The sequence below is a fragment of the Giraffa tippelskirchi genome, chromosome 14, assembly GCF_054371585.1.
Source record: "Giraffa tippelskirchi isolate mGirTip1 chromosome 14, T2T-mGirTip1v1.2.pri, whole genome shotgun sequence".
NCBI lineage: Eukaryota > Metazoa > Chordata > Mammalia > Artiodactyla > Giraffidae > Giraffa > Giraffa tippelskirchi.
Window position 1 is genome coordinate 19814906 of NC_137288.1, and position 9175 is coordinate 19824080.

The following is a 9175-nucleotide window of genomic DNA, read 5'->3' on the forward strand; positions in this document are numbered from 1 at the left end:
GTGGGTCTGGGTCCAAACGACCCCTTTTTATAAGGACACCAGTCACATTGGAACAGAGACCCACCCCACTCCAAGATGACCTCATCTTAATAAATTATATCTGCAATGACCCTCTTTCCAAATAAGTCAGATTTTGAAGCTCTGGAATTTAGGACCTCACTATACAGATTTTGGGGGCTTACCTGGTGGCTCAGATGGTAAAGAATCCGCCTGCAATGCGGGAGACCTGGGTTCGATCCCTGATTTGGAAAGATCCCCTGGAGGAGGACATGGCAACCCACTCCAGTATTCTTGCCTGGAGAATCCTCATGGACAGAGGAGCCTGGTGGGCTACAGTCCATGGGGTCACAAAGAGTCAGACACGACTGAGTGACTAAGCACTGCACAATGGATTTTGGGGATACACTTCAACCCATAACACAGGGAATGGAAGATGAGATTCACAGGGCACCAGCTCCGTAGAAAAGAGAACAGACTCAGGGAGAGAGCCCCCTTTCCCTTTTCCCTGTCACTCCAAAAAGATCACAGATGTCCTTGGTAAAGAGAATCCATTTGCCAGCCCAGCATCAAGTAGAGGTGGCAGTGTGTATTAGTTTATTATTGTTGCTATAACAAATTACCAGAGATTTGTGGCTTGAAACAGAACAAATTTATTGTTGTTTTAGTCATTGGAAAAGACCCTGATGCTGGGAAAGACTGAAGGCAAAAGAAGAGGGTGGCAAGGGAAGAGATGGTCGGATGGCATCACTGAATCAATGGACATGAACTTGGGCAGTTCATGGGGCCACAAAGAATTGGATATGACTTGGCAACTGATCAACAACAACGATACTTCTAGGGATTCATAATCTTGATGTTATTCAATATTTCATATTTTATTTTTCTGATTTTGTTCCACTAAACATGAAATTGAAAAAGATTTCTAAGCCTTCCTTTGGAAGTTTATATTTCCAAAAATAGAACAACACTTCTAAAGCAACTCCATTTTGGGAAGTAGCACCTTTACGTAAACAAATATATCAAATAAGACTTTAGTTCAGTTCAGTCGCTGTCGTGTCCAACTCTTTGCGACCCCATGGACTGCAGCACACCAGGCCTCCCTGTTCATCACCAACTCCTGGAGCTTACTCAAACTCATGTCCATTGAGTTGGTGATGCCATCCAACCATCTCATCCTCTGTTGTCCCCTTCTCCTCCTGCCTTCAATCTTTCCCAGCATCAGGGTCTTTTCCAATGAGTCAGTTCTTTGCATCAGGTGGCCAAAGTATTGGAGTTTCAGCTTCAACATCAGTCCTTCCAATGAACACCCAGGACTGATTTTCTTTAGGATGGACTGGTTGGATCTCCTTGTTGTCCAAGGGACTCTCAAGAGTCTTCTCCAACACCACCATTCAAAAGCATCAATTCTTCAGCACTCGGCTTTCTTAATGTTAAATTAATTAGGAAATTTATATTGTGGTCCACCGTGTGCCTGTTGTTTAGTTAACAAGTCATGTCTGTCTCTTTGCGACCCCATGGACTATAGCCTGTCAGGCTCCTCTGTGCCTGGGATTTTCCAAGCAAGAATGCTGGAGTAGGTTGTCATTTCTTTCTCCAGGGGACCTTCCTGACCCAGGGATTGAACCCATGTCTCCTGCCTTGGCAAGTGGATTCTTTATCCCTGAGCCACTGGGGAAGACCCAGTCACGGGAATAGTGTAAAGTATAATATAGGCCTGAGTTCTGGATATAGATTAGTAATTTACACCTCACTGACATCTGTTTTTACCACCTTTGTTTTCACTGATGTGTGAGGACCCAACATTATTAAAGTAAAAGATTTAAAAGTTCCAATGGCAATGTAATTTACTATTTGCTCAAGAGGGATTACCTGTATTTTGGATATTATGATCAAAATTTAAATTATTTATCCTTTCATATTTTCCCAAGTGAATATTAGCATATACTTCTCAAATTAAATATTTAAGATTATAGAAAAGATAATATTAGGATAAAGGTTTTCCAAAGCCATCATTTCATTGGAACCAGAGCTAAAAAAAGAGAAGAGGTGATTTTTTTTCTTGGTAATTCTGAATTATTTTGGAACTTGATTTTCTTATTAGTTTCATTAAAATGATTATGTCCTATACCATTGGGTTGATTACATTGTTCTTAGTATCTTAGCCAAGAACAACCAATGTTGTTAAGAGAGGGCAAAGGTGTGCTTTTAAAGTTTGCATCTTCATGGGGAAGAGAGTGTCAGAGTCAGAATATGCTGTTGGTGATAACTAGGAAATTAGATTTTCTGTAAGGCTGTGATGAGCTCATTAAATATTTAGAAGGTCCTGTGTGAGGAGTTAGATCAACAATATGCTGTGTTCAGCATTATGGGTTCTGGTCACCAAGTAGATGAAACCAAAGAGCAGCTCTTCGATTTACTTCTAGTATTTTTTTGTCCTTTTATGGTAAAAACGTTATTTATCAAATAACAATTTCATCTTGATCATCACAGTGAGCAAAAATCCAGTGCTGGCAGTTCTCTATGTCTTGAACTTACTGTGTCTCTGAGAAAAGCAGTGTTGACTCTTCCGGCCACTACAGTGTCGTGAACTCAGGTGCGCTGTTAGGTCTGCTGGTGAACAGCAGAATGACCTTTCCCTGTCCTGAGGAGAGAGCTGTCACAGCAACAAGTAAGCTGCTTCTTTGTTTACTTCTTTGTTACTTCCCTCATAACAAAACCCCCTATTCCCACCTTCACCCCAGAAAGAAATGAAAGTGGTTTAGAATATTCTACCCCCAATGATGCAAAGAGCTGACTCATTGGAAAAGACCCTGATGCTGGGAAAGATTGAGGGCAGGAGAAGAAGGGGATGACAGAGGATGAGATGGTTGGATGGTATCACCGACTCGATGGACATGAGTCTGGGTAAACTCCGGGAGTTGGTGACGGACAGGGAGGCCTGGCGTGCTGCGGTTCATGGGATCGCAAAGAGTCGGACACAACTGAGCGACTGAACTGAACTGAACTGAACTATGCCACTCTGGTGTAATGATTACTCTTGAGTCAAAGACGATAGAGGAAAAAGTAGACAAAGGATAATTCTCTTCCCCACTCCCTTGTCTGCCTGGAAGCAGACCCTAAACTGTCCGTGTAGAGCGACCCCAGCCGGCCCCCACTGCGCTGGAAGGGAGATGACAATTCTCCAGTGGAACAACTGTGTACCGTGAGCGGTCTACACAAACAAGCCTTACTCCATGCTCCTCATCTTCCATTAGTCTCCTCCATATACTTTCCCATAGTCTGCACCCCTAAAAGCCTGAACCCCTTTACCTGCATCTTTTGCAAATATGTTCTTCCTTTTAAGGTGCTATACAGTTCCAGGTTCTAATCACTCCTCTGAGTTCCTCATCACTGGGTTTCTTCCTTATGTAAACCTAGTGCACATGCTAATAAACTTTGATTTCCTCTTGTTAATCTGCCCTTTGTCAGCCTTATTTGCAGTACCCAGTTGCGAACGTATAGGAGGAGAGGAGAAATTTTTTTCCTTTTTTCATTTCCTATGGGCTTCCCAGGTGGCTCAGTGGAAAGAATCAGCCTGCCAAGGCAGGAGACATGGGTTTGATTCCTGGGCTGGGAAAATCCCTTGGAGAAAGAAATGACCACTCACTCCAGTATTCTAGCTTGGGAAATTCCATGGATATAGAAGCCTGGTGAGCTTCAGTCCATGGGGCTGCAAAAAGTCAGACTCAGCTGAGCAACTAAACAACAACAACAACAGCAATAAAAGTAATGGGGAAATTATGGAATATAACTAAAATATTTTCTTGCATCTATGAGTGGGAGACTGTATAAATAGGATAAATTTTGAAGGGAGATGGTGTTTCATCATCTCTATAAATAAGGCTGGGGAAACTAGCATGGTGGTGAGCCATAAAGGAGCAAGACATTCTGCACTGAAGGTACAAAATTTATAGGTTCCCCAGGAATGCTTCAGAATGCTCTGTGATGGGAATTTGAAACTGTGAGCATCTAGGGCTCTTTCGTTCCCTGGAGAGACTGTCTAAAAGAAGTCATTGCACTGATTCATCAGCCTGGCAGCCTCCTCCCAGGGCTGGGGATGTAGCTCAGTGGTAGAGCATATGCTTTGCATGCATGAGGCCCCAGGTTCAATCCCTGGCATCTCCATGTCCTTCAACTAATGGTGCTAATTTATCTTTTAGTTTCATTTTTAAGACAGCATGACTTCACAGGAGGACACGTCACCAGTGTTACACATTAATATAAATTACAGGTACCATTCTATCATTTTTAATGAACTATGTGTAATGCTAATGATGTGATAGTATCTTCTTTCAGTATTAATAACATAGTTTTTATTAATCCAAAATAAAAATCTAGCCTTTCCAACAAATCTTCATTACTCTATTTGATTCATATACATTTCTGCTAACATCCACCTTCTTTAATAAACCCATATAAATGGTCAGACAGAAACTTACCTGCTATGCTATGGGCATGACCCACTTAAAGAATAAAAGTACAACAAAGATATTTATAACAGTCCTTATTTCTAAAGTATTTGCACCTGTAATGTGTGCATACTCTGTCACTCAGCTGTGCCTGATTCTTTGCCCCTATGATATTGTGTTAGTATTTGCCTCAAAGTTATATAAGCTAACTGTGCCAGGGCTCCCTCGTGTGATTCACACAGTTTTATTATTACTCTATTATCCTAGACAATTACATGATTTAGCTGTAGTATAATTCATGGAATTACAGTGGATTCATTGAGATTAAGCATTTGATAGCTATCTCAATTTTGATCACCATATATAAGGGCATATAGAATAAAAGCTTTTTTAAAAGCTCCTGTATATCTTGGGTGGAAAGGAAGTTGACTCAAATATCAGGAAGAGTTTGGGGTTCTCCCCACCCACACAAGTGAAATCTTTTGACCCTGGGCATTGCTAAGACCAGGAACTGAAGGCGGTCAACTTTCTGCACATCATAGAGGCCATCACTGATGATCACACAGATGCATGCGTTTATTGTTCACTCTCTGCTACAAAGTATTATTCTATTTTGAAGAGTATTCCACCTTTTTGGTGGGAAACAATAGTGACATGAATTCAGATTAGCATGATGCAATGACAAAGTCAAGTGTTGTCTCTGGCAAGTCTTCCCTTCCTGCATTATGGGTCTGTTGAGCCTTTGGCTAAGTTTTTTCACTCTGTCATCTGTTGAGTTGTATTTACGGTTCTCATGTAAACAGAATTAAGATAACCCTTGGATGCCAATCAGCCTTTCCTCTTGGATAACCCTTGACAATATTTGAAATAAACGAAGCTTTAGTTTCCCCTCCATGCTGAACCTCACCCAAAAGTTGGCATTGATGGCCTTCACTTGTTTGCATGATGAATAAATTGTCAAGATGAGCTGTTCATTGCATAATTTGCTAGGATAAATCTAAGCCCGTCAGATCAAAGACATTTTTAATTATGTAACACAAGGTAGTACATGGATTCATATTTCAGAGGAACATTAAAATCTCCCTTAACTTATTCACAGTCTTTGAGAAGCTATTAGACCTGAGACAAGAAGCAAGCAGTCTCTCTAATTACGAACATCTATTACACATTTTATTGCTTCCTTTGAAATTGTATCTCTTCTCAGCACAGCTCTGAATGTCAGGTTTCCTTTTCTTAGTGCCCTGAGATGTTTGGAAAGGGGAGAAGTGTTACAGGCACCGACTCTGCCCCTGTCACTACCTGCCCGAGCTGTGACAATCCCGTATTTTCCTGACAGCCTTAACTACATCCTTCTCTTTCTCTCAGCACTTAGGTGTGACTAAACTGTCAAACTCTTGAACTGGAGTCAAATGCTATTCCATTTTTTTTTTATATATATATTCTGGAAAATGAGAGGACTGTCACAGAAGTAAAAGCTGAAACCATAAAACAAATAAGTAGCTACTGAATGTTTTCTATGCCACAGAGAGAACAGATATGAAACAATTAAAGAGTGTGACATCTGGTACAGTGATGGTAACAATGATGGCAACAGAGTTTGCTACATGTCTGGCTTCACTTCCAGCATCTCATTCATTCTGTGGAGCATCCTTAGGAGGTGGGTGCTATTTTAAGCCCTATTTTAAAGTTGAGGAAACTGGCGAACCAGGGCACTGAAAAATTGCCTCCAGTGGTGTGTCTAGCAAGAAGTGTGGCCGCTAGACAGAAGGGAGAAGCAGTCTGGCTTTGAGGCTAAACAGCTTTATACTGTTGTGAAATACATTCATTTGTATGGGTCTCCATTCCCACGCTTGCATATAGGAGGTAGTAGAAGCCAGAGCAGAGATAGTCTGGGCTTTGTTGCTAATTGAAGTCCACACTCAGGATTCGGACTATGTGTCTGGGTAGGTTTTACAGCTGCGTGTGTGCCTGCTAAATTGCTTCAGTCATGTCTGACTTGTTGTGACCCCATGAACTGTAGCCTATCAGCACCCCTCAATAGCTATATTTCACAGAAAATGGCATTTGGGGGGATTTGAAAAGTTAACATATTTTACATGCCTTGCAGAGTTCCTGATACATTGACAATCAATAAATGTGAGTTCCTATTGTGTCCTTCTCTTAAATTATAGAAAGATGGTATCCATGAAGTCTTTAATTCTAAAACAAAGAATTTCAAGAATTCTCCAAATTCTAGACTATAATTGATGAAAAATGTATAAGTACATGAAAATGCAAATAATCCCAAAATGAAATATTTTAAGAAAAATTATTGAAGAATGATTCAAATGGAATTCAAAGTGTGGTAAAAATGTTTTGAGTTTGGAAAAGGTTGGAGACTTCTGAAAAGGCCTGGGAGTTTTCCGAGGTTAGGGAGACAGGCTGCAGAGCCATTGAAGGAGGCAAAAATGCGTTCACCATCCCTAAAGGGACAAGACATATAGCAGAGGTCAGACGGTTCAAGACTTGCTGAAGAGATCGATGTATCCACGTTGGATAGAAGTGGAGAGTTAATAGTGACACGGAGTCAGAGAGCAGGAGATAAAGCGTGGAAGGAAACTTTCAATCAAAGTTGGGATGACTGTAAAAGTCTAGGGAATTTGCTCCTGAGCCTGGCAATCAAGGAAGCTAACCATCTAAGGTTAGACTCCTGGCTTTTTGCATTTTTTCATTTCCTCTTTTCCTTGATTCTCTAACATTTATTTTGGAATCATTCTCTCCTTCAAGCTTCCTGAGCTCTGCAGGCTGTTATTCTATGCATCTTCACTGAACTCTCATATACGCCATGCTTCCTTTTATTACAAAACTTACCACACCCGACTGCAGTTTCTTGGCCATGTCTCTCCTCTTTCAACTGTGAGCTCTCAGAGAACAGAGATCATCTCTTCCTCATCTACATGCTTTTTATAAACCATTTTAGATTTATAGAAAAATTGAGAAGGTAATAAAGTCCCCATGTACGTCATGCAGTACATATCTTTTCAAACTGTCCTTTTTTATCTATTAGCTATCAGATTTCTTCATGTTTTCCATGACCTCGTAGCATATGAATAATTAAAATGTGACAAAAATAAAGTTTATATGATGGGAGTATGTTTTCATCTACAGTGGTTATCATGAGGCACCTGGGGTTTTATTATTATTATTATTAGTTATTTGTTTTGGTTTTTGTTATTGCAGATATTTAGTGCTAGAGTCAGGGGCACCTGTGATTCAAGGGTATGAATTAGGGAGTCTTTGAATTGCCATCAGTTCATGGGAAATAGATGGGGAAACAGTGGAAACAGTGTCAGACTTTATTTTTTTGGACTCCAAGATCACTGCTGATGGTGATTGTGGCCATGAAATTAAAAGACGCTTACTCCTTGGAAGGAAGGTTATGACCAACCTAGATAGCATATTGAAAACCAGAGATATTACTTTGCCAACAAAAGTCCATCTAGTCAAGGCTATGGTTTTTCCAGTGGTCATGTATGGATGTGAGAGTTGGACGGTGAAGAAAGCTGAGCGCCACAGAATTGATGCTTTTGAACTGTGGTGTTGGAAAAGACTCTTGAGAGTCCCTTGGACTGCAAGGAGATCCAATCAATCCATCCTAAAGGAAATCAATCATGGGTGTTCATTGGAAGGACTGATGTTGAAGCTGAAACTCCAATACTTTGGCCACCTCATGTGAAGAGTTGACTCATTGGAAAAGACCCTAATGCTGGGTAGGATTGGGGGCAGGAGGAGAAGGGGATGACAGAGGATGAGATGGTTGGATGGCATCACTGACTCTATGGACATGGGTTTGGGCGGACTCCGGGAGTTGGTGGTGGACAGAGAGGCCTGGTGTGCTGCAATTCAGGGGGTCACAAAGAGTCAGACACGACTGAGCGACTGAACTGAACCGAACTGAACTGAATTGCCCGAAAGTATATTAGTTCAGTTCAGTCACTCAGTCATGTCCGACTCTTTGCAACCCCATGGACTGCAGCACACCAGGCTTAACCATTTATCACCAACTCCTGGAGTTTACTCAAACTCATGTGCATTAAGTCAGTGATGCCATCCAACCATCTCATCCTCTGTCATCCCCTTCTCTTCCCACCTTCAATCTTTCCCAGTATCAGGGTCTTTTCAAATGAGTCAGCTCTTCGCATCAGGTGGCCAAAGTATTGGAGTTTTAGCTTCAGAATCAGTCCTTCCAATGAATATTCAGGACTGATTTCCTTTAGGATGGACTGGTTGGATCTCCTTTCAGTCCAAGGGACTCTCAAGAGTCTTCTCCAACATCACAGTTCAAAAGCATCAATTCTTCGGCACTCAGCTTTCTTTATAGTCCAACTCTCACATCCATACATGACCAATGGAAAAACCATAGGCTTGACTAGATGGACCTTTGTTGACAAAGTAATGTCTCTGCTTTTCAATATGCTGTCTAGGTTGGTCATAACTTTCCTTCCAAGGAGTAAGCATCTTTAAATTTCATGGCTCCAGTCACCATCTGCAGTGATTTTGGAGCCCAGAAAAGTAAAGTCAGCCACTGTTTCCACTGTTTCCCCATCTATTTGCCATGAAGTGATGGGATCGGATGCCATGATCATAGTTTTCTGAATGTTAAGCTTTAAGCCAAATTTCTCACTCTCCTCTTTCACTTTCATCAAGAGGCTCTTAATTCTCCTTCGCTTTCTGCCATAAGGGTGGTG

The 9175-nt window shown here is 41.2% G+C and overlaps 1 non-coding gene across 1 annotated transcript; it reads left to right on the forward strand.

Annotated features, from left to right (window-relative positions):
- The first annotated feature begins 4092 nt into the window (after positions 1-4092).
- Positions 4093-4164, forward strand: TRNAA-UGC (transfer RNA alanine (anticodon UGC)). The gene has a single exon. It is a non-coding gene; the product is annotated as a tRNA-Ala (tRNA).
- The last annotated feature ends 5011 nt before the right edge of the window (positions 4165-9175 follow it).